This window comes from Trichechus manatus, unplaced genomic scaffold (genome assembly GCF_000243295.1).
Source record: "Trichechus manatus latirostris isolate Lorelei unplaced genomic scaffold, TriManLat1.0 scaffold00201, whole genome shotgun sequence".
In the NCBI taxonomy this organism is placed as follows: Eukaryota; Metazoa; Chordata; class Mammalia; order Sirenia; family Trichechidae; genus Trichechus; species Trichechus manatus.
The window spans coordinates 4,365,718-4,388,967 of record NW_004444137.1 but is presented as its reverse complement, the minus strand read 5'-3'; the positions used below and the strand labels follow the sequence as shown (position 1 = coordinate 4,388,967).

The 23,250-nt window shown below is 41.0% G+C and overlaps 1 pseudogene; it reads right to left on the bottom strand.

The window, feature by feature from the left end:
- The window catches only part of LOC101354878 (ubiquitin carboxyl-terminal hydrolase 17-like protein 6), a 40,805-nt pseudogene extending 21,355 nt beyond the window's left edge, over positions 1 to 19,450 (bottom strand).
- Positions 19,451 to 23,250: the final 3,800 nt, after the last annotated feature.

The following is a 23,250-nucleotide window of genomic DNA, read 5'->3' as shown; positions in this document are numbered from 1 at the left end:
GCATTGGAAAAGAATGTGTACTTTGCAGTGGTTGGATGGAGTGTTCTATATATGTCTATGAGGTCAAGTGGGCTGATTGTGCCCTTTAGGTCTTCCGTATCTTTGCTGAGTTTCTTCTTAGTTGTTCTGTCCTTTACTGAGAGTGGTGTGTTGAAGTCTTCTACTATTATTGTGGAACTGTCAATTTCTCTTTTCAGTACTGTTGGAGTTTGTTTTATGTATTTTGGAGCCCTGTCATTGGGTGTGTAGGTGTCTATTAGGGTTATGTCTTCATGATGGATGGCCCCCTTAATCATTATATAGTGTCCTGCTTTGTCTTTTATGATGGATTTTGTTTTAAAGTCTATTTTATCTGAGATTAGAATTGCCACTCCTGCTCTTTTTTGGTAGTTGTTGGCTTTATATTTTTTTTTCCAACCTTTGATTTTTAATAAATTTGCATCTTTGTTTCTAAGGTGTGTCTCTTGTAGACAGCATATTGATGGATCCTGTTTTTTATTCATTCTGTCACTCTCCGTCTCTTTATGGGTGCACAGAGTCCATTTACATTCAGCGTAATTATTGATAGATGTGAGTTTATTGCTGTCATTTTGTAGTGCTTTTTTGTGATGCTTACTTTTTCTTTTTTCATCTTACTCTCCTGTGCTGAATTACTTTTGTTTGTGGATTTTTTTTCATTTCTTTTGTTTTTGTAGGCTTTGTTTTTACTGAGGTTTTGTTTTTCCTCTGTATTTATATTAGTATGTTTATTAACTTTCTTGGAGGTTACCGTGACATTTACCCTTATCTTTCTAAGTTTGAAGCAGTCTATTATTACTTGATATCACCTTGCCTTCCTCTCGATTAGAAGGTTCTATACCTACACCGTTTATTCCCTTTTATTGTGCTGATGTCATTGTTATTTACAGATTAACTGCTCTGATTCCCTGTTGTATTTCTTCTGGTTTTGGATAGTCCTTGGGAGTTCATTTCCTAGTTTGGTATCTGGCTGGTACAATCCTGTGTTCTAGATTCAGCCTGTGGGCTCAAGTTGTTTGTTCTCAGATTGAAGGACTCCCTTTAATAATTCTTATAAGTTTGGTTTCGTTTTTAAATATTCCCTAAATTTCTGTTTATCTGTAAATATCATAATTTCACCATCATATTTCAATGAGAGTTTTGCAAGATATATTATTATTGGCTGGTATTTTTTTTCTTTCAAGGTTTTATATATGTCATCCCATTGCCTTCTTGCCTGCATGGTTTCTGCCAAATAATCTGAGCTTAGTCTTATTGTTTTTCCTGTGTATGTGACTTCTTGTTTTTCATGAGCTGCTCTCAGGATTCTCTGTCTTTGGTTTTGGTAAGTGTGATTATGATATGCCTTGGTGATTTTCTTTTGGCGTCTGTCTTTTATGGGGTTCATTGAGCTTCTTAGATGGCCAGCTTTTCATGTTTCATGATATTGGGGAAGTTTACTGTCAGCAGTTCTTCAATATCCTCTCTATGTTTTCTCCCCCTGTTCTAGACCTCCGATCACTAGCAAATTTTTGCTTTAGATGGTATCCCACATAATTCTCAGTGTCTCTTCATTTTTCTTTGTTCTTCTTTCTGAGTTTTCCTCAGAGTTGTATCCAAGTGTCTGTCTTCAATTCTGCTGATCCTGTCTTTCACCTTTCAAATCTGCTTCTCAGCCCTTCTATGATACTGTCCATTTCTGAAATCTTGGTGTTTATCTTTTGGATTTCTAATTGTTGTTTTTGTATAATTTCTAGTTGTGAATTTATTTTGTTCCTGCATTATTTTCCTGAATTCTTCTGTTTTTTTTTTTGTCTGTATTTTCCATGAATTTGTCTTTTTTTCCTCTTTTTTGTCTGCTTTTTCCTTCAACTCTTGGATAATTCTGAGTATTAGTGATTTGAATTCCTATCAGGTAGTTTTAGTGGCTTTTCTTCTACTAGAAATTCATCTGGTGTTTTATTTTGGACACTTACTGGAACCATCCTCTTCTGTTTTTGTAAATCTTTTGATATTGTCTGCTGTCTTCAGGACATTCAGTAGTTAATTTTCGAGTTTATTGATTGTAGATTTGTTTGTTTTGTCCTTTTTTTGTTGTATTTGGCTATGTCTGAGCTGGCAGGCTGTGTGTTCTTTGTTGTTTGCTTGTCTGTGGGCACGATACTTTTCGCCTCCTTCTCCAATTGGCAGGGTCAGTTGCTCAGATATAGTACAGCAGGGCAGGTCTAGCTGAAGAGGAGTTGCTGGGATGGGTTGTTTTTGGCACTTACTACAGCCACCAGGGTGGGTCAATAATCAGTACAGGTCAGGTTCCAGTAGTCCGTGCCTGTGCTGCATGGTAGTGTGATGTTCAGTGCATGGTGCAGGTAGACAGGATGGAGGCGGGAGATTGTGATGTGTAGAGCTAAGATGGGTATGGGAGAGAGGAGAGAGGAACAGGAGCAAAAAACATACAAACAAACAAAAAAGAGTGCTGGGTACCTTGCCGTTGCAGTGGAGAAATGAGAGAGTGTGAAATGGAGAAAAACAAAAAGAGGAAGAAGAAAAAGAAGAAAGAAGAAATAAATATAAATTAGAAAGAAAAAAGAAAAGCTCCCAGGGATCCCACCGGTGCAGCTACGAGGTCTGGGGAAGTTGTTCCCAGGTGTTGAAGTACAGCCTGTCTAGAAGGCATAGAGGTGTCACTCACCATGAGGCATTCAAGGGACAGAAAGAGAAAGAAGGTATACGGAGATGAGAAACTGAGTAATGAAGAAAGACAAAAAGAGGGAAAAGAAAACAAAACATTAAAAAAAGAACAAGAGCCCCCCCCCAAAAAAACATGAAAAAAGAAATGCCCTCAGGGATCCCTGTGCACATCTACCCAAGCTGAGGGGGTAGGTCCCAAGCCATGCAGAACTGCCCTGCCAGAACGGGCTTCCAACTCAAGAAAAGAAAAAAAAAAAAACAAATAAACAATTCAGAACAAACAAAAGCCCTGGGATCCCATCAGCATGGCAGCATGGACCAAGAAGCAGTTTCACACTGGAGCAGAGCTCCACAGTCCCTCAGGAAAAAGCAAAGATGGCACACTGAGCCAGGTATTTGAGCGAAAGTTCAGGGAGGCAGTGAGAGGTAAAGAAGGATCAAAAGAAGCAGAAAAAAGCAACACCAGCAGCCAACAAAAGGCCCTTAGCGAGTGGGCCAGTGTGGGCAGCTGGAATGCAAGCAGCTGGTGCTTCCCGGCCAAAAGACTTTGGCCTTGGGAAACAGAGGAGGCCTAGTAGGATGAAGACGTGTGGGGGTGGGAAAACATACATCGCTGTTTACTGGTTGTTCAGTCTCCTGCTGGAAGCTCCATGAAGCTGCTTTCTAGTACCCCATTTGCTGGTCTCTGATAGGAGTCCAAGATGGCGGATCCATGCTCTGTTAGTTGATAGGGGACCTCTGCATGTATGTCTCCTCACTTTCTGTTCTCCGTCAGGTTCTTATTCCATTTGGTGCTTGGCTGAGTTCTCTATCTCCTCATTTGCTGTTTAGGGTTTGAGGATTGCTGTTTTCTGTTTGGCTTAGTTTTTTGGATCTTTGCTGTGGAGGGATGGTGTGGTGCTTCTGCCTAGAGCACCACGTTGCTGTCAGAAGTCCAGATTTTGAATTTTTAAAAGCAGAAAAATTATTATTTACAAATCATTATTTACATCTGATTTACAAAAGCAGCCACTGTCTTGGCTCTTTTCTCTCAAATATTCTGACGATTGTCCTATAGCTATATCATCTCAAATGGTTTTAAGCAGCATACAATGGTTTGGCATTAAAATATCAGTATCATGATGATTTAGGAATTTGCATGATGTCCCCACAGGTCTCTGACCACAACAAGCTACTCCCTTGCTCCCACCTTCCTCAAGCACTCTGTCAAACGGCGGTTCCCTGGACTCAAGATTAATCAATGAATTGATCAAACAATGAAATAGAGGAACACAATAAAAAAGTAAAAATAAATAAAAATAGCTAATAAAATATAGATCAATCAAATAATCAGTCAAGCAAATAAATCAAATAATCAAAGCAATTAATCAACCAATCTCCTTGAAAATGTTCCCAAGTCTGCCTGGGAGCTCAGGAACAGCCTGCATATGTGCTTGTGTCTCAGAAAATTTTCTAAGAAGGACCAGGAGTCTGAATGTGCCTGCCGTGGAGTCCCAGGGATGCTATCCTGGCCTGCCGTAACCTGTGGAAAATTTTCCCAAGTCCACAGGAAGAACAAGTCTCCACTCATCATGTCAGAGTCCCCTGGGGAACCGAGGAATTGCCAGACCTCCTCAAGTCTCTCTCAGACCATTAAGTCTGGTCTTTTAATAAGAATTTGAATTCTGTTTTATATTTTTCTCCTGCTCTATCTGGGAGTCTCTGTTGTGTTCCCTGTCACAGAGGTCATTTGTGGTAGCTGGACACCAAACATGGACCAGCACTGAGTAGAGTCTGTAAACAGCTGGTCCTCCATCCTGCCGAGACATGCATCTGCTCACATCAAGAGTCTCATGACAGCGCATGTGCTTAGCAGTTTTGAAGCCGGTGAAGTCTGAGAAGCGTTTCATTACAAAGATAAGGAACTCAGGGCAAGTGCATAAAATCAGCATCTTGGAAGTGGGCACTTTCTTCTGACAAATCCTACAATGATATGAATTTTCACCATCCAGCTCTTCAGCCACGACCAACTCTTCCAAAGCTTGGTTCACACTCTGAGCTGCCTGGATGTCCAGAGAAATGTCCAGGTAAGGGTTGAAAGTATCTGACACTCCTGGCAGTGGCGACACTGGATATTTGATCTCCAGTAGCCACCAAAGATTTGACAGATCAGGGTGGTATCTTGGGAGAGGCTGCAGAAGTGCCTGTTGGCTACACAGGCAGGCTTTCTGCAAGGCATTCAGAGTGGACATGAGAAATTCATGGGAGTCTTCCTGTTGGTGTCGAGGGAAGCCTCGAGCTAGCGCATGTGAGGGCTCCATGACATCGCCAGGATGACGGAAGGCTCGAGTGATGTAATCCTGCATTATACACAGCACACAGTAGCCCTGCTGCCCAGAGGTTGCAGAGTGCTTCTGGGACAGCATGTAGTCGACGAGGGTCCACGTGTACATCAGACATTGCAGGGCTGCATTCAAATACCGTGTGTTCCCCATGTTGCAGAGCCCTGCACTGAACCAGGAAAATCTGCTCCAAGTCGAGGCAAGTTTCTAAGCAGAAGCAAGCACTCCATTGTTGCAGACTCACTGATTCTGGGATCTCTGCCAGGATTTGTCGGCCAGAGAGGTGAAGGGTAAGACAGTACACAACACTGAGGAAGTCAGCACAATGTTACCAAGGGAAAGTCATAGAAGCTTCACAGACACATCAGAACTCCCATAAGAACCAAGTTATTGGGCTGAGGGCTCTGGGGACTATGGTCTCAGGGGACATCTAGCTCAATTGGCATTAACATAGTTTATAAGGAAAATGTTCTACATTCTACTTTGGTGAGTAGCCCTTGGGATCTTAAAAGCTTGTGAGAGGTCATCTAAGATATGTTTACTGGTTCCACCCTGTCTGGAGCAAGGGAGAGTGAAGGAATCCAAAGACACAGGGGAGACAGGGGGACCTCATACCACTAAGAAACGAGAGCCAGTAGAACAGTGTGTCCTTTGAACTCAGAGTCACTGCACTCAGAAGCTACAAGACCATGGGCAAGATTGGTGGCAAAGACCTTCCTCTAGAACCAACAGAGAGAGAAAGCCTTCTCTTAGAGCTGACACACTAAATTTCAACTTCTAGCCTCCTAAACTGTGAGAGAATAAATTTCGCTTTGTTAAAGCCACCCACTTGTGGTATTTCTGTTGTAACAGCACTAGATAACTAAGAAAGAAACCAATGGTGCATGCACACCACCAATATAATTAATCAAAATAAGAGAAGTTGTGTCTCAGTGATGGATTTTCTGGCTGGATTTTCATTATCATTTTCTGTTCATGTTTTTCAGTACTTTAGAACATTGGACATAAGTAATTCTACTCTATAGTAAGAAATTTGATCTCAGCTAAGAGAAGTCTGTGGCTGCTGGGTGTTACAAAGAGTTAAGTGCTTGACTACTAGCCAAAAGTTTGGCGGTGAAACCCTCAGAAGACAACCTTAGCGATCTGCTTACAAAAGGCCACAGGCTTGAAAACTCTATGGAGCAGTTCTACTCTGCACACATGGGGTCACCATGAGTCAGAATGGACTCAATGGCAACTAACAACAATAATAAAGAGAGTTCTGGCCTTTGTCCTGGCTCCTGGGAAGTAACCTCTAAACCAGTGGAATTTCCAGAGTGATAGGACTGCCGTTAAGATTCGTGGTGGGCCCCTTGGTCCTCACCTGATAGTTTCTACTAAAGAGGTGACATAGAGTGGAAGCTGGTCATGACAGAAAGACTCACCATGTGATTATAGAGCTGGGGCTTGTGTTAATATTAGATAAATATGAAGAGGTAAATGAGAGCCCACTGCAGGAGGAAACACACAGCCACTCAGTGGGGTCAGCTGGTGAGACCACCTGTGTGGAAATTAGGTGGGGGTTTCTTTGGTTACAAAGCTGCAGTTTAACATTCAGCTCCTAAAATGAAGACATGACTGTTTATTACTCACAGGTCCCAGAGGGGAGCACATGTTAGGGCTGCACACTGAGCTCACAGAAGCACCAAAGAAGGGGAGAATCACAGAGAGCACAAACAGACCTGAGATCAGCCTTTAATAGGATCCAGGAGGGGATAACACTCTATTTGGTGGGGTTAAGAACTGCTGGTTAATTTAAAACAAGTGGCAGAAAACTGGGATCTGGGGGCACAAATTTGGCAGAGAAGGCATGGGGTCCTTATCTGGATTCCCAGATGTGATGTGTAGCTGTGGAAAGGGAGAGCTGGAGAAGGGAGGAGCTGCCTCTGGATGGTTATCTGAGATTTTACATGTGGGAGTGAGGGTTAGTTGATTAGAAAGACGAGTAGGTCTGCTGTTTTGAAATACATAATGTTCAAGCACAGGCTGGAAGGAAAGGGATGCTGAGGCATTTACAAAATGGAGTTTGGTTTCTTATGACAGGGCTTTAGGCCCCATGATACCAGCCTGACTTGGGAGATGGAGAGGCAAGTGAAGGGCTGGAGTTCAGCTACCTGGGCAAAACTTCAATCAATCACACCCATGTGATGAAACCTCAAAAACCACTCTGGATGCTGAAGTTCAGGGAAGCATACTGGTTTGGCAATAATCTATGGGTATTATCACCGTCAATGCCATCAATAACATTCACTATATATACCTTGAAACCTGTGAGAGCCGGAACTCTATGGGACTGCCTTTTTTTCTGGGTCTTCTAAGTTTCATGGCTTTGACAGGGTGATTACTCTAGGATTCTCTGTTAAGAATCCTACCCCGTTTTACTTCCAATTTTCTTTCTGTGACATGTTCCTGCCTTACATACGTTCCTGCTTTTGCAATATATATACATATGCACATATATGTGAATATGAACTATCCCTCTTTTACTCTTCAAAGTTTTTTTTTAATGTACTTGAGTTCTTGGGTTGTGCATATAGTTAACTTGGTTGGCTTCTAATCAAAAGACTAGAAGTTTAAGTCTACTCACAGGCTCCGTGGAAGAAAGACTCCATGATCTACTTCTGAAAAAAATCAGTCATTGAAAACCCTAAGGAGCATCATTCTACTCTGACACACATGGGGTCACCATAAGTTGGAGTCAATTTAATGGCAACTATTTTGTTTTGCTTTATTCCTAGGGAAAACGATCCCTGGGTGACAGTATGTGCTGGGTGGCTAACCTAAAGATTGTTTGTTTGTACCTTCCATGAAAGACCTGGTCTGCCGATCTGCTTCCCTTAAGATTACAACTAAGAAAGCCGTACGGAGCAGTTCTACTCTGTAATACATGGGGTCACTATGAGACGGAATCTACTCATTGGCAACTAACAACAAGGAAATTAAATATGAAGATAACATATTCATGTCTATGTACACCAGTAAAAAAGGGTTTTGGAAACATGACTAAATAGAAATACAAAAATTCAAACAAAAATTGATTAATCACTAAGCTTGAAGGGAAAAAATAAAAACAATTCCCACTGAAATCACCACATCTATAATGTAATAAAATGTAAGCGTACTGAGGATTTAGTATACCTAAATTAGTGAATAAGCCCTGGTGGCACAGGGTTAAACCCTCAGCTGCTAAAGGAAAGGTTGGTGGCTCGAACACAACACTTGGAGATCTGCTCCCATGAAAATTACTGCCTAGAAAATCCTATGGGGAAGTTTTACTCTCTCACTTGGTGTTGCTATGAGTCGGAATCTACTGGAGAGCACCTAAAAACAGCCACAAGTTAGTGAATACAAACTGAATTTTTATCAAAGACACTTGGATACACTGATGGAACCTTCATCAAATATGACCATGTACTGAGTCATAAAGAAAATGTCAGCTATTTTTAATAAGGCAATATTTTACTGTATTTAATAATTCTCCTTTACTGGATATTAGTGATAATTACTAGATATTAGAAATAAAGCTGTAAAACAATCTCCTCCCCCCCCAATTAAAGCTGATATTAAGTAAGCAATAGTTCTTGCACAGTAAAATCAAAGTCATAGTAAACAAAAATCAGACAGTGGACACTAAACAAATCAAAAAGCAAAAGATAGTTTATATACTCAGAACGTGATTCCAGGAAAAGTTTTCTATAATCTATATGACAATTGATAAAAGACCAATTTAAAGTCATTGTCACCATGAAGAATAAATGTAGTCAAAACAAGGAAATGTGGCCAAAACAGTGATCTTGAGGACAGGTATTGTTAGAAACATAATATTACTAAACTTTAATTAAGGTTTGAATTAATGAATAAACTGTTCAATTTTGTAAACCAAGGGAGTGAAAAAGGAAACTGAAATTTCATATTAAAAATGAAGTGGACATTAATACAACTTGAAAGAAATGATAAGCTTTAGAATGAAAGGAAGAAACAGATTATCTGACTAAAAATAACAAAACTATAAGGTGCAGATCCTGAAGCCTCGGAAATCAGGGCCAGCGCCACCCCTAGAGTCAAGAGGAATGGGGCTGGGAGCTGTCAGAAGAATAGATTAATAAAATTAATCTATTAGGTGAGGTTTATTGGACAGAAGATTTCCAATCCAGTAGCACCAAATCACATACGGAAAGGTACTCCACCGAGGATCAGCAGTGATTGGCTGTATAATGACGAAATGAAGAAACAAAAGAAGTTTATTTCAGATTGGTTTATATAATTTACTATTGAAAAGCTGTCACGATTTCGTTGGTCACTGAGGGTGGCCCGATTCACAGGAAAGCCAGTCATAAGCTTTGGGTAAAAACAAGTCTTACCTGCTTCTTCTACTCAACCGCCCATGCCATTTGTCAAAGGACTCAGGTTTGATTTAACAGGGCAAAGGCGAAAATCTGCCTCTCAGTGGGACCTTTCCAGGACACAAGGGGTAGAGGGGACAGTGAAAGGTTCTAAGCAGGAAAAGGGGCTAGGCGGGGTCCAGTGGCCAGAAGGGAGAAAGGCCACAGGGACCGGCCATGGAGCAGTTTTAACCACAAACAGAGGCAGATCAAGGACCATGAGTGGAGCAAGTGGACTTCACACCTCTCCTGGTGACACCGGAACACGCGAGGCAGGACAGGAGGGTGTGGATACTTTATCAAGTTCGCAGGGGTCCCTGGACTGGGTGGGGAAGAAAGGACGCTGTAAAGGACACAAAACACGGGTCTGAACTAGAAAGACAGAGACTCAAGCTTCTGGGACTGTGCTCTGAGCATTCCCACCCTGAGTCCGCAGGAAAAGGCGCCATATGCAGAAAAGCTCTGAGTCTGGAGATGGACGGGTGGGGACCTGAGCTTCCCACCCCTACATGGGCTTGCCTGGCCCTTCTTCCAAGTGCAATTGGATTCTCCTCGTTTTGATCCATTTCTAAGTCTTTGGGGTCCTGAGGACCAGAGCTGCTTCCTGCGTATTATTTAGTTAACTTTTGAAACAAGTTAAGTAAAAGAAGAGAGTTGTGTAGGTCACATGCATTGGAAGCTGAGATGTTTTCCTGCTACCGAGTGGAAAACGGGTTCAATCAAAAGGTTTTATTTTTGTTTTGGTTTTGGTTTTTTTTTGCAAGTAGGTGGAGAATGGTGCCCTGTGAGTAAGGGGTTGTGTGACTCAGGCCTAGGGGGCTGGGACTTCAGTGGGGGGTCGATGTGGTGTGGTGGCTGGGACTGGGAACATCTGAGACTCCGGTGATTTGACAGGTTATTTCATTAAGCAAGGGCTAGAGTTGTCTGTATTGATGGAGGCATCTGATAATTTTAGTCATCAACCATTACTTTAAAAGAACAAAAATTTATGTTTGTATAGATATAAATTCCTCTTCCTTTATATTTATTTTGCTTCTCAGTTCAATATTATTGAATTATAAATTCAAAGCAGCAGCAAAACTGGAAGGAATCATGGAAATATTGTGATAGTCTGAGGACAAGTCTCAACCTTGGTCCCCCTGCTTTGTTGTTTCCTAAGTCCCCTGATTTGTTTCACTTCTATGACCACCATATGGGATACTGCATTAAAAATATAGGCTGGCTCTACAGAAAAGGAACAAGGGAGAACATTACTAATGTCTGATGGATCTTGGCTGAAAGCAGAGAATACCAGAAAGTTGTTTACCTGTGTTTTATTGATTACGTGAAGTCATTTGACTGTGTGGATCATAACAAACTATGGATAATATTACAAAGACTGGAAATTCCAGGGCACTTTATTGTGCTCATGTAGAACTGTACATGGACAAAAGGCAACCATTTGAACAGAACAGTGGGATATTGCATTGTTTAAGATGTGTGTCAAGGATGTATCCTTTCACCGTCTGTATTCAATCTGTATGCAGAAAAACTAATCTGTGAAATTGTATAAAGAGTGAGGCATCAGGTTTGCAGGAAGACTTATTAGTACCCTAACATATGAAGATGGAACAATTTTACTTGCCAAAAAATGAAGATGACTTGAAGCAGTTACTGATGAAGGTCAAAGACCATAGCTTTCATTATGGAGTATGCCTGAATCTGATGAAATTGATAAATCTTCACATCTAGATCATTAAATAACATCATGATGAATGGAGAAAAATTTGAAGTTCTCAATGATTTCATTCTATTTGGATCAGCAATCAATATCCATGGAAATAGTAGACAAGAAATCATTCCTGATAAAAACTCTCAGTAAAATATAGAAGGGATATTCCTCAACATAATAAAGGGGAAAAAAAGAAGGAAATCAAACGATGTATTGCATTGGGAAATCTTCTGCAAAAGACCCCTTTAAACCTTTAAAAAACAAAAAATGTCATCTTGATGACTAAGATGTTGTTATGAATTGAATTATATCCCCCCAAAATATGTATTGTAAGCCTAACTTCTATGTCTATGGTTATAATCTCATTTGGGAAAGGATTGTCTTTGTTATGTTAACAAGACAGGATTAGTGTAGAGTGTATCTTGAGTCAATGTCTTCTGAGATATAAAAAAGATTAAATAAGTGAGCTGAGAGAGATGGGCTAACGTAGATGCAAGACACATGGAGGTCTCCAAGAAACCAGAAAGCAGAAGCTGAAGAGACAAGGACATTCCTCTAGAGGTGACATAGAAAGACTATCTCTCAAGCTGGTGATCTAAATTCAGACTTCTCCTAAACTGTGGGAAAATAAATTTCTGTTTGTTAAAGACACCCACTTGTGGTATTTCTATTATAGCGGTACCAGATAACTAAGACATGTGACGTGACCCAATCCATGGTTTTTCAATCCCCTCATATTCATGCAAAACCTGGAAAATGAAAAAGGGAGGCAGAAGAAAAATTGATGCATTTGACTTGTGGTGTTGGCAAAGAATATTGAATATGCTGTGGACTGACAGAAGAATGAGCAGATCAGTGTTAGAACAAGTACAACCAGAATGCTCCTTAGAAGCAAGGATGCAAGACTTTGGCTCACTTACTTTGGTCATCACGAAGGACCAGTCTCTACAAAAATATATCACGATTGGTAAAGGAGAGGGTCAGAAAAAATGAAGGAATCCCTCAATGGGATAGAATGTCACAACTGCCACAAGAATGGACTCTAACATACCAAAGATCATGAAGATGGCACAAGACTGGACAATGTTTCCATCTGTTATACACAAATTCACTATGAGTCATCGCCACCTCCACAGCAACTAACAATAATGGGATTGCTGATTTATACGATTATTTTTCTTCGTGATCGGGCTATTACTTACATGTCTGTCAACTATATGCTAGTGGGGACATTTCTGTTCATGTGGAATAGTATTTTTGTAAGATGCCATCCAGGCAGTAGAATCCTATAACAAGAGCATGCGTCTTTTGAAATTTTGATGAATATTCCCAAGTTATCCTTCAAAAGGACATTGGTTCTTTATAATCACTGCAAGAAAGTATGAAAGGACGTCTTCTTTACACTGGTCTTAACATGAGACAATATTTGGCTATTTTTTAATTTTCCAAATTGATGGGCATACTAAAAAAATGTCTCATCCCTATTGTATTTGACTTACCCCTCACATGTTTGAGATTGTGTACCTCTTCATAGATAAAATGAAGCCACCTGTCTGGAGACAGTGAGCCCTAGACCACCCTGACGCAGCCAGCTGCCTCAGAGCCCAGTGACATTGAGCAGCCCAGGACTCGTCACTCTGCATGCTGCTCCTCCCCAAAAACCCCAAACTTGTAGGCTCTTGGCCCTCCAGGGAAAGTGCTCCCCTAAATGCCCCTGCAGTAGTAGCCAGGAGAGGCTGTGTCCAGCGTGTGGCTGGCACCCCTCCCTTGACAGAGATGTCTCAGCTGCACAGGAGTTGGTGTATATTCCCTATTGGCAATGTTTAAAATGACACCAATAGAAATGTACAAAGCGCATACATAATGCACATGTAACACCTGGTCACTTACAGTCAAGCTAAGTGCAGAGTTTACCCCGAGGGAGTTGGGGAGGGAGAAAACTTTCACTGTCTGTTTTACACATTTGTATATCATTTGATGAGTTTTCCAAACAAGAGGTGTATTTTGTCATTTTTTAATAGTGATTTTTTTTTTAAGTGCAAGAGGCTGACTTCTGAAACCAGCATTTCTGATGAAGGAAAGTTAATAAGAGCCAATTCCCTAGAAGAAAGTGTCGGGCCAGCCAAGGAGGTGTGGGCAGCTGGCCTGGAACTGCTTGAGGTGGGTGGCTGCAGGGATTTAAGTCCTCAGTGAACACTGAGGGGTGTGGAGGATGGGGTGGGCAGGAGTGCTGGAAAGGGTGCCAAGCACAGGTCTGAACTGGACAGATGGAAACTTGCCACTGGAAACCCTTTCTCAAAGCAGAGGGCTTCAAGGTCAGCAGGAAACTGTGTGCGAATGGAACATGGACAGTGACCAGGCCTGGGCAGGAAGCTTGTTTGACTTGAGTAGGCCCATGCAGGGGCAGGGTCTGGATGGGAGACGGAGTCGGTATGTGGCAGGGCTTAATCTATCTCTCACCTCCCCACTCATGCAGGCCCCCCTGACTTTCCAGGTCTGCATGTTCATAAGCCCAACAGAACTTGATTCTCATCCTTCTCATCCATAGGAATCTCTTTGTGTCCTGCGGATCACGGATGTTACCTGCCTATTTTTAGTTAATGTCTCAAACAATTTAGAATCAAAGACTAGCATCGTGTAGGTGACATATACTGGAAGCTTTGACATTTTCCTCATAAAAGAGGAAAAAGGTTAAATAAAGGCCTTTGTGAGGGCAGGTGGAGGCTTGTGCGCTGTGTGGGAGTGAGGCTGGTGTGGCTTAGACTTTGGGGCACTGGGACTTGCATGCAGACCTGAAGTGGGGCAGAGGTGGGATTCCAGGCAGTCCTTAGAATAACCGCATTACTATGGAACTAGTCTTACTTTCAGGAGAAACTACAGTCTTAGGTAAGCATAGTGGTTGCAGGATGGCATTTTCATGGGGGTCACTCAGCCTGATGAGGAGGGGACCCCTTTAATGTAGACAGCAGTGTGAGCCCACGTCTTCCGTGGGCAATAACTGCCCCTCCCTCCCCAGGCTGCTCAACTGGACCCAGTTCAAGTGAACAACTAGCAGCCGAAGTGTCAGAACATTAACGGGTCACTATGAGTAGGAATTGACTCACGGAAACAGGTATATAGGCTGAGAGCCAAAATGTGGTGAGGTCTTCAGGACAGCAATGGGCTAGGGTGTCCAGGGGCAGGGCTGAGGGGCAGGGTCAGGCAGCAGTGTCTTAGAGGTGGGGTGATCCATGTGAGGGAAATGCATTATTTATTCATTTTTAAGAATGAAGAAAAAGAATCAGAGCAAGTCCAGTAACTTTCCCTTGGTTGCATAGCTAAATAAAGGGGTCAGCAGGAAATTCACTCCATAAGTCTCCTCCAGGGGTGAAAAGCAGGGGTCCCCAAGCACAAAGGGGACTGAGACGCCATGAGGGAAAAGGGGTTTGAAGCTCACTTCTCACCCACTAGGTATCTTCCTGTGGGGTCCTTGTCCCCTCCCCTCCCTGTGAAATGCATGTTGGCTCCCAAATGAAGCAAAACCAGTGCTAGTGATAACAACAGCAAGAGGCAGAGGAGAAGTATTACTTTGAAAGTGAAACAAAAGGCTATTAAACAACACGAAAGTGGAAAATCATTGACTGCTATCACTCACGATTTAGGCATGCTCACACTACATCCAAATCCCATAACGTCCTATTTCACAGAACATATTGTGGACATTAAGCGACACATGACTACAAAGGCAAAAAATAAATAAAAACTCAGTACTTTACTGAATAAGATTTTAGTTAGTAATTCTACTAGTATTGTGACTTTTAAACTATTTGAATGTTACAGGAATGAAAGTTTTTTATTAATAGAAAAGAGATACAAATATAAAATAACAGAAAGTGACAAAATTTGCCCACTTACACGATTTACCCCATGAATATTTCTTGCTTCAGCCGAGTAAATCAGCCTTGAGCAAACATTTCTGAAAACAATTGTATTCTTGCCTAAAACCCATCTTTCTGCCCCATTTTTTGCTTGCCGATTTCCTCTTAGTTTCCAGTGCCCCTTGTCACCCAAAACGCATTTAAAAACCCCTTGCCTCACCTTACTCTTTGGAGTTGAACTCAGACTTATGCTGAGGTCTCTCTCCCATCGCAAGAGTCTGAATAAAGTCTAGTTTGTTATTTGACATTGTCCAGCACCATTTCTTTTACATTAAAAAATTATAATCATACATTTCTATTAGGAATATGAGTATGAATTTATAATATAAGCAAATGTGTATTTTAGATGCTCACTGAAAGACCGAGACAAAATTGACTCAACGGCAACAGGTTTTGGCTTCTCACTGAGCCCATGTATTGCACAGAACTTCATTTTTAAAAGGAAACAGTTTTGGGGAGAAACATTTAATTCCAGATATAGAACAGGAAAGTACAAAGGGATCCAGGGACTTCTTTTGCACTCAAACACTAATAGGGTTATGTCAACCACCTGTGTGCCTAGTGCAACTAAGAAACTGAAAATTAATTTTAATTAATTTATATATAATAAACTTGATTCAATTATTGAAAAAGTATGTTCGGAATAACATGGGATTGTGAATCTCTTTTTCAAGATTTACGTAATGTGCTGCTTCTGGATTCTGGAAGACTGAGTACAAAAGAAGGAAATGTAAAACGTCCATAAATAAATTCATAGTGATTACTTTAGTTGTTAACTTCATTTATATTTTTTACATTGACAAATAGATATATTAGGTTAAATAAGGTTATTCATTAAAAATTTCATTTACATTTTTAAGTTTCTAATATGGCTACTAAAATATTTTAAATTACATCTTTGACGTGCATTACATTTGTATTAAACAGAACTCTGCTAGACCCAACGTCTACCTTACAAAAAATACAGAAGACAAACTAATTAAACAAATTCATGATAAAACAAATACATTGGAACCTTTGAGAGCTAGAACTTGATGGGACTGTCTTGGTTTTCCAAGTCTTGCATATTTTCCACCTTTGATAGGGTGCTTACCACTTTTCTCTCACTCTCTGTTAAGAATCCTACCTCGTAAACACCCAGTGAGTTTTCCTTTTCTGACAGGCTTCTAATTTTCAGAGGTTCTGGCTGTCACAGGCTTGACTGTATCAGAATGCTGAACATTTTAACATTTTACAAGACAAGCAGGAAAATGTTCTGTGTAAGATAGACTAAACAGATCTAAAAATAAAAAGGTAATGTGGAAATCTTGTTTGGATCCTAGCTTCAAAAAGCCCAACAACTCTAATAGATACTTTACGGACAACTGGAAAAATTTTTATTGGTTGTGTGGGACAAGGAAGATCTCGGGTTTTTTGGCAGGAAACTGGCCTTATTTGTAGGCGGTACATGCTTAGATTAGAGGGTGAATTCAATGTCTACAGTTAACCATTGGTTGTTTCATCATAATAATTTTTATACATGGAAAAACTCCTTACATTTATAAAGCCTCTCCACTGTGAGTTCTCACATGTTTACTGAAGTTTGATAACCGACTAAAGGCTTTCTCACATTGTTTACATTCACAAGGCCTCTCCCCACTGTGAGTTCTCATATGCGTAGTGAGGTTTGAGGATTGACTAAAGGCTTTCCCACATTCCTTTCATTCATAAGGCTTCTCTCCATTGGGAGTTCTTATATGTTTAGTGAGATTTGAGGAGTGACTAAAGGCTTTGCCACATTCCTTACATTCATAAATCCTCTCTCCACTGTGAATTCTTATATGTGCTGTGAGGTCTGAGAACTGACTAAAGGCTTTCCCACATCCCTTACATACATAAGACCTCTCTCCACAGTGAGGTCTCACAAGTCTAATGACGTTGGAGGAATGACAAAAGGCTTTGCCACATTCCTTACACTCAAAGTGTTTGTCTCCAGTAAGAGTTCTAACAAGACTCTGTGAGTTCTCACAACTGCAGTCTTCTCCACATTCATTACACTGAGAGGCACTGCATCCAGAGTGAGATCTGACATGATGCTTAAGTAATGAGTGATTTGTCAAAGATTTTCCATGCTCAAGACATTCAGAAAGATATGCTTCCACAGGAGATCTTTTGAACACAGAAAGATTTGGAATCCGCTGAAGGTCTGTCCACGTTGTCTTTGTTACTTTCACAGAGATTATCTCCTATACACCTTCTGTTAAAAATAGGCAGCATGCTGGTGGATATAAATTTGTTACCATTTCACCATTACCACACACATTAAACATGTATTTTGTCCTGAATTGTCTCATGTTTCATAGATGAAATTATCTGGCAGAGATGTTACAATTATTTTTACTGCATAAGTTAAAATATGCGGCTTTATGATAATTGTATATAAGTGAAATATGTTTCCAGTATTCAATATCTGACTCATATTTATGAAAATACTGTACTGTGAAAGTTACATAATGACACAATATTAGAGCTGGTTTTATATACATAGATAAGATACCTGGATGGCACGAAAGCTTTGTGTGTGCTTGACTAGAGCCTAAAGGTTGTGTTTTGAGCTCATCCACTGACACTGCCATGAGTCAGAATATATTCTATGGCAACAGGTTTGAGGTATACATATATATATATATATATGTATGTGTATATATGAATGTGTATGTGCCTTGGAAACACTATGGGGCAGTTCTACTCTGTCCTTTACAGTCCATATGAGTCAGAGTAGACTCGATGGCAATGGTTTGTGCATATCTATATATATAGATATATAGATATAGAGATATAGAGATATATACAGTTGTAGTTAGGTGTTGTTGAGTCACTGTAATTATTATGGAAGACTATTGCCAAGTATTTCTCTCACAGAGCCACTGGGTAGGTTCGAATGGCCAATCTTGTGGTTAACAGTCGAGTGCTTAACCATTTGTGCTCCCTGGGCTCCTTATATATATATACATATTTTAATGCCATGATACCTTCTTAAGACTCTTTCCTGAACACAGCTCTCTCTTGAGTGAATGACACTCACGTCACATGTGTTTTGTGGTTGATATCCTGATCTTCAATGTCATGCATTTTGAAGATTTCTCTTACCGTCAAGGACCAGGTGTCATTTTTCATGAGTCTTAGTATTATATTTTCAGTGGATAGCTTTTCTCCATGATTAAGGTTTTGAGAAACTGACCCATGATGTAAGTTGAGGTTCACAATATGAAAAAAGAAAAGAAAAAAGAAAGCAATTACAGGGAAAAGAGAGAAAGACAGCTGTGAAAAAAGAAACACTTTGATGCATTTTGCTGTTTCAGTTCTTTGGCAAATGTCACCAAACAATTTATAGGAAATACTTCCATGAAGACTGAGAGTAATGGTGACGTAAATAGGGTGTAATTAGAAGAGCAAAGTAGAAATGTATTGGACACAATGTACATGGAACAATAAAAAGGGAAAAGGGGATGGTCTTTCTCCAAGAACACAGGCGTGTTAGGATTGAAGAAAACCAGAAAAGCAAGATCAGGAATCTGTGAAGCACATATTCCTCAACCCAAAGAGGTTTTTTCTAACTGATTAATTCAAATCTCATTTTCTCCGTGCAGGCCTGGTCCTTCAAAGAATTCTTGCCTTCTTGTGCCCACCCTTCTCTCCCTGCCCTCACACAGTGGACCTGGACGAGTGCTACCTGCACTTTCCTCGGGTCTTCCTCTTGCTACTCTGGGAGAACAAACAGGTGTATCTGACATAGTGCTCATGGAGAAAGATATATCATGAGGGAAGACAGGGAAAAGTAACGAACGCTTCCCTGACAATAAGCCAATACTTTGTTCTTCAGGGTCTATAGAAATGGGCAGGTGTGAATTTGTTTGTAGCAAAATAATCATGTCAAACTAGTAATAAACACAGTAAGAGTCTTTACAAAGTCCCAGACCACAAATATTTTCTCTGTGCACCAATGAAACCTGTGAAGTCAACTTTCACTCTTACAACATATAAAGAGCCTTAAGGCTTTTAACCACAATTTGAAAGAAGTTGGTTTAATACACAGAGGTTTGTATTCATGGGGAAGCCAGGATTATGCATGTTCCAGAGAGCAAATGACCGTACTTGTCTTATTTAACAATGTATTCCCATTCCTCAGCCCAGATACTGTAATAACATGGATAATTATGACATATTTGGTTACTAAAGAATAAATTTTTAAAAAGCGAAGCCAACCATACCTACTGAGGCCAGGTTTCTGAAGGTTTCCATCATCATATCTCTATAGAGTTTACCTTGAGAAGGATCCAGCAATGCCCACTCTTCCTGGGTAAAGCCCACAGCCACATCCTCAACATCTACTGAGTCCTGAAACATCCCACACATACTGGTTCCGCAAGGTACCACGTAATCCAATGTGTTTGAAAGGAAGGGTGACGCTGACAGTCCTGGAGAACTGAGATTTCATGGAGATTTTACACAGGGTTCGGTGATCTACTAAGGTCTACTCTAGGGTTTAGCCATCAGCCCCATCCCTTCACTGTCTACATTCACTTCCTCACAGACTGAATCCTGTCTCACAGACTTAACAATACTTCCAACACAATTAACTTATCTCTCCACAGTTTGACTGTGACTAATTATAGTCTCATACCTCTCTGTATTTATAGTGTAGAAGACAGAAAACATAGCATAAATTATACAAATGCTCTATAGCGGAAGTCTTATTTCCACATTCAGATCCTAAATATCTTGTCGGGGAAAAAAGTTCACCGCCTTGAAAAGGACCCAGGGGAATATCTAACAAAACGTGAAGCACAAGATGAAATTTTAACAACTGGGAAACACTGCAGGACTGGCAGTTTTTCCTTTTGCCCCTCACCAGCCATGGAGGTCCAGTGGCCTGCACAAAGGGGCAACCTGTCCCAAGGCCCAGGGCTTGTCATATTTTCTTAAAGAACTCCAGGTTATCAGGGGCTGACAGGACCACCTGTTGAAAAGAAAATATTATTTTGAGGAATTGCAAATGTTTACATGTCTGTCACCTACTTTTCAGTAACTCTACAGATGCACTCTCATGCACTCTGTCCCTTCCTTGAGACAGGTAAAGGTATTGAAAATGTAAACAGAGCTCAGCTGAGAGACAGGAAACAAGAGAAGACAGATATCACCACAATTTTCAAACTTTGAGACCCAAAGCTACTGTCAAGCAATTCTTAGTGACTGCTCCCCTCAACAAACACACACTCAGACACCCACACAAACACACACTAATGTTATAAGCTGGTAAAGAGCTCAATCTCTGAAGAACCAGAATAGCATGCCTTCGTGTTTGCTGACGGTGAACAAGAGCTTAATGTTCACATTTTGTAGTAATTTCATTGACCTCCAGGGGATTTAGCTGTTAAACTGCTCATGCATACTTGAAAACAGGGACTTACACAACAACCCTCTAAATACTCCACTCCAAAATTTTCTCACATTTGCAACCCCTGAAGACACCTAAGCATGGCCACCTGAACCTTGACCACTGGCATCGTCTGTGCTGCAGGACTGGCCTCTGTGAAATAGCTTCAACTCTTTAGCTCTCACATGTAGTGTGAACACAAAAGGCTGCTACACTGCACTTTGATACTACAGTTTTACTGAAGAGCTGAGCAGCTGTAGAACAGATAGGCTAGGGGTGAACTGAACTGTCAAGGTCATCCCTATCAATCCTGGCATGATAGTGTCACAGTAAACGTTGATCCAGTGCCACATTCAAAAGTTTCCTCCACTGCACTGGGCCAGGTTACATATTTTAAAACTATCAAAAACCCTAACTTCTGTTCCTACAATGCATTTGTGATAAAATGTTGCATTAACTGAGCAACTATGATATTTCAAAGGCTTTGCAAAAGCTTTTGGCACACTAGCTTTTTTTCCTCGTGCCTCTCCTAAGCAGATATTGCTTTAAACAGATTATAGCTGAGGAAACTACAATAAATTATTCACACGTTCCATATTGCCCAAATGGTATGTTGCTGAACCAGGGTCAGAATGCAAGTCAGTGTGCCTATGACTAAATTGCCGCCAACTACATTTCTGTGCATAAGTTCACAGTGTGCTTCTTATTCTGGCTGTTAATCCTCAATTACACGGATGACCTAGAACCTGCTGGGCAGTAGGGAGAGGGGACAAAGGAAACATCCTATTCAATTCAGACAACCTGGAGCTCCTTCTCCTGGCAAAGCCTCATGTGTTACGCAAGACTGCTTACTTTCAGGCGATTACATCTGGCTCTTTCATTTATTAAAACTGATGTAGGTAATATTGACACAGAGCCTACTTCACATGGGCAAATCAGATACAGCACTGAACAAAACAGAAATAGCCATGGGCAGTAAATAAATGTAATATAATGTCAACCTGGGTGGTGAAAGTAGTTAAGCACTTGGATAATTGCCGAAAGGCTGGTGGTTCAAAGCCACCCAGAGGTTCGTTGGAAGACAGGCTTGGCAATTTGCTCGGACAGATCACAGCCTTGAAAACCTTATGGAGCAGTTCTACTCTGTGCACATGGGGTCGCTCTGAGTCAGAACTGACTCCACAGCAACTAACAACAACATGTTGTGTGGTGGTAAGTTCTATGAAAAATGCAGCACAGTCGGGATAAGCAATAACACAAGCATGTTTATCTTTAGTGAGCTAGTGCAGGGAAAAGCAAAATAATAATTTTAGGAAACACTACCTAGTGAAACTTGGCTTAGTAAGGAAAAAAATTGCATTTTCATTTCTAAAAACATGGAAATGTTCTGTGATGATTTTGCAAACATTCATATAGATTCCAGATGCTTATCGACTTCAGCAACTCCTAAAGCAGAGACAGAGGAGTCAAAGAGCACACTGACCTAGAAGGCTGGGAGAGGGAAGATACACTGGCTATTCACAAAATGAGAAGGTCTTTAGCAAAGTGTAAACATGTAAACATGCAAGGGGCACTGGAAGAATAAAAGCAGCATGAATAAATACTATCAAGAAGTAAACAAAACAGACAATAGTAATGATACAAACCACAAATGAAGACTTTCAGGTTTTGGTCCGATATGTAAAGGGCTTGGAAGTCGTCACTCCCATCCTCTAGAAAAAAGCTGAACATATTGCACCATGAGTATTGAGGTCACAGGGCAAATGGCTTCCCCCCAAACTGGAGGAACACATAGGCAGATAAACATTCATTCAGAGCAGAAGGGCCCAGGAGCAGAAACCACCGCTAGGATCAGGACCAGAGAAGGAAGATGTAAAGTGGAACTGAGGAATTGCTGGAGGCTTGGTGTGCATGAACTTCAGGGTGAACTCTGCCAGGGAGCAGATTAGGAGGACCCACACAGTTTCCTGAGTTTTACCTCCATAAACCCTAGAGGTCCTCAGTGTGAAGACCAGAGAAAAACTCCCTTGTTCTGCCAGTTGGGGCTGGAGGAAAAGCAGCCATTCTGAAACTTGCCCGGAGCGGCCTGTTCTCCTTCGCAAGGCCTGCTCTCAAGGGAAACCATTTTAGCCAAGTCTAACAGACTTGGAGTACTGAAATACCTAACCTCAGCCCCATCCAGGCTTTCTGTCTCATCGCATTGGAGGAGGGGAGAAGCAGAGAAGCACTGGTGAACTCATCACCCAGGGGCACAGGTTCACTAAGACTGAGACATAATTATGGGAATACAGAGTGCTGACAACATAGACAATGCAGTTAGCAGTATTAATTAAGCTAGTCAGAAGTCACAGGGCATTTTTTCCAATGAATTCAATTAATTAGGCTATTGAGATCATAGGAAAAGACTGCCCTCAAAACTGGACACATAGGCAGATACAGAGAATCATTCCAGAACAGAAGCCGAGGAGCAGAGTGTCTATGTGTCCCTCCAGTTTTGAGGGCAGTCATTTGCTCTACAACCTCAATAGCCTAATTAATTAAATTGATTGAAACGAATGATCAGAGCTAAGACTTGAAAGATGCGAAGGAATTACCAAAGGGACAGTTGAGAATAGACTGTTCCAGGAGGAGGAAACGCCAGAACACAGGCCAGCAGGGGGGAGTGTGTTCGGTATGTTTCAGGGAGATCCAAACCCCAGCGTGACCAGGGCAGGGTGAGATACTGGAGAGAAACAGTAGAGGAATTTGGAGACGTGATTGGAGCCAGTGGGCATATCAT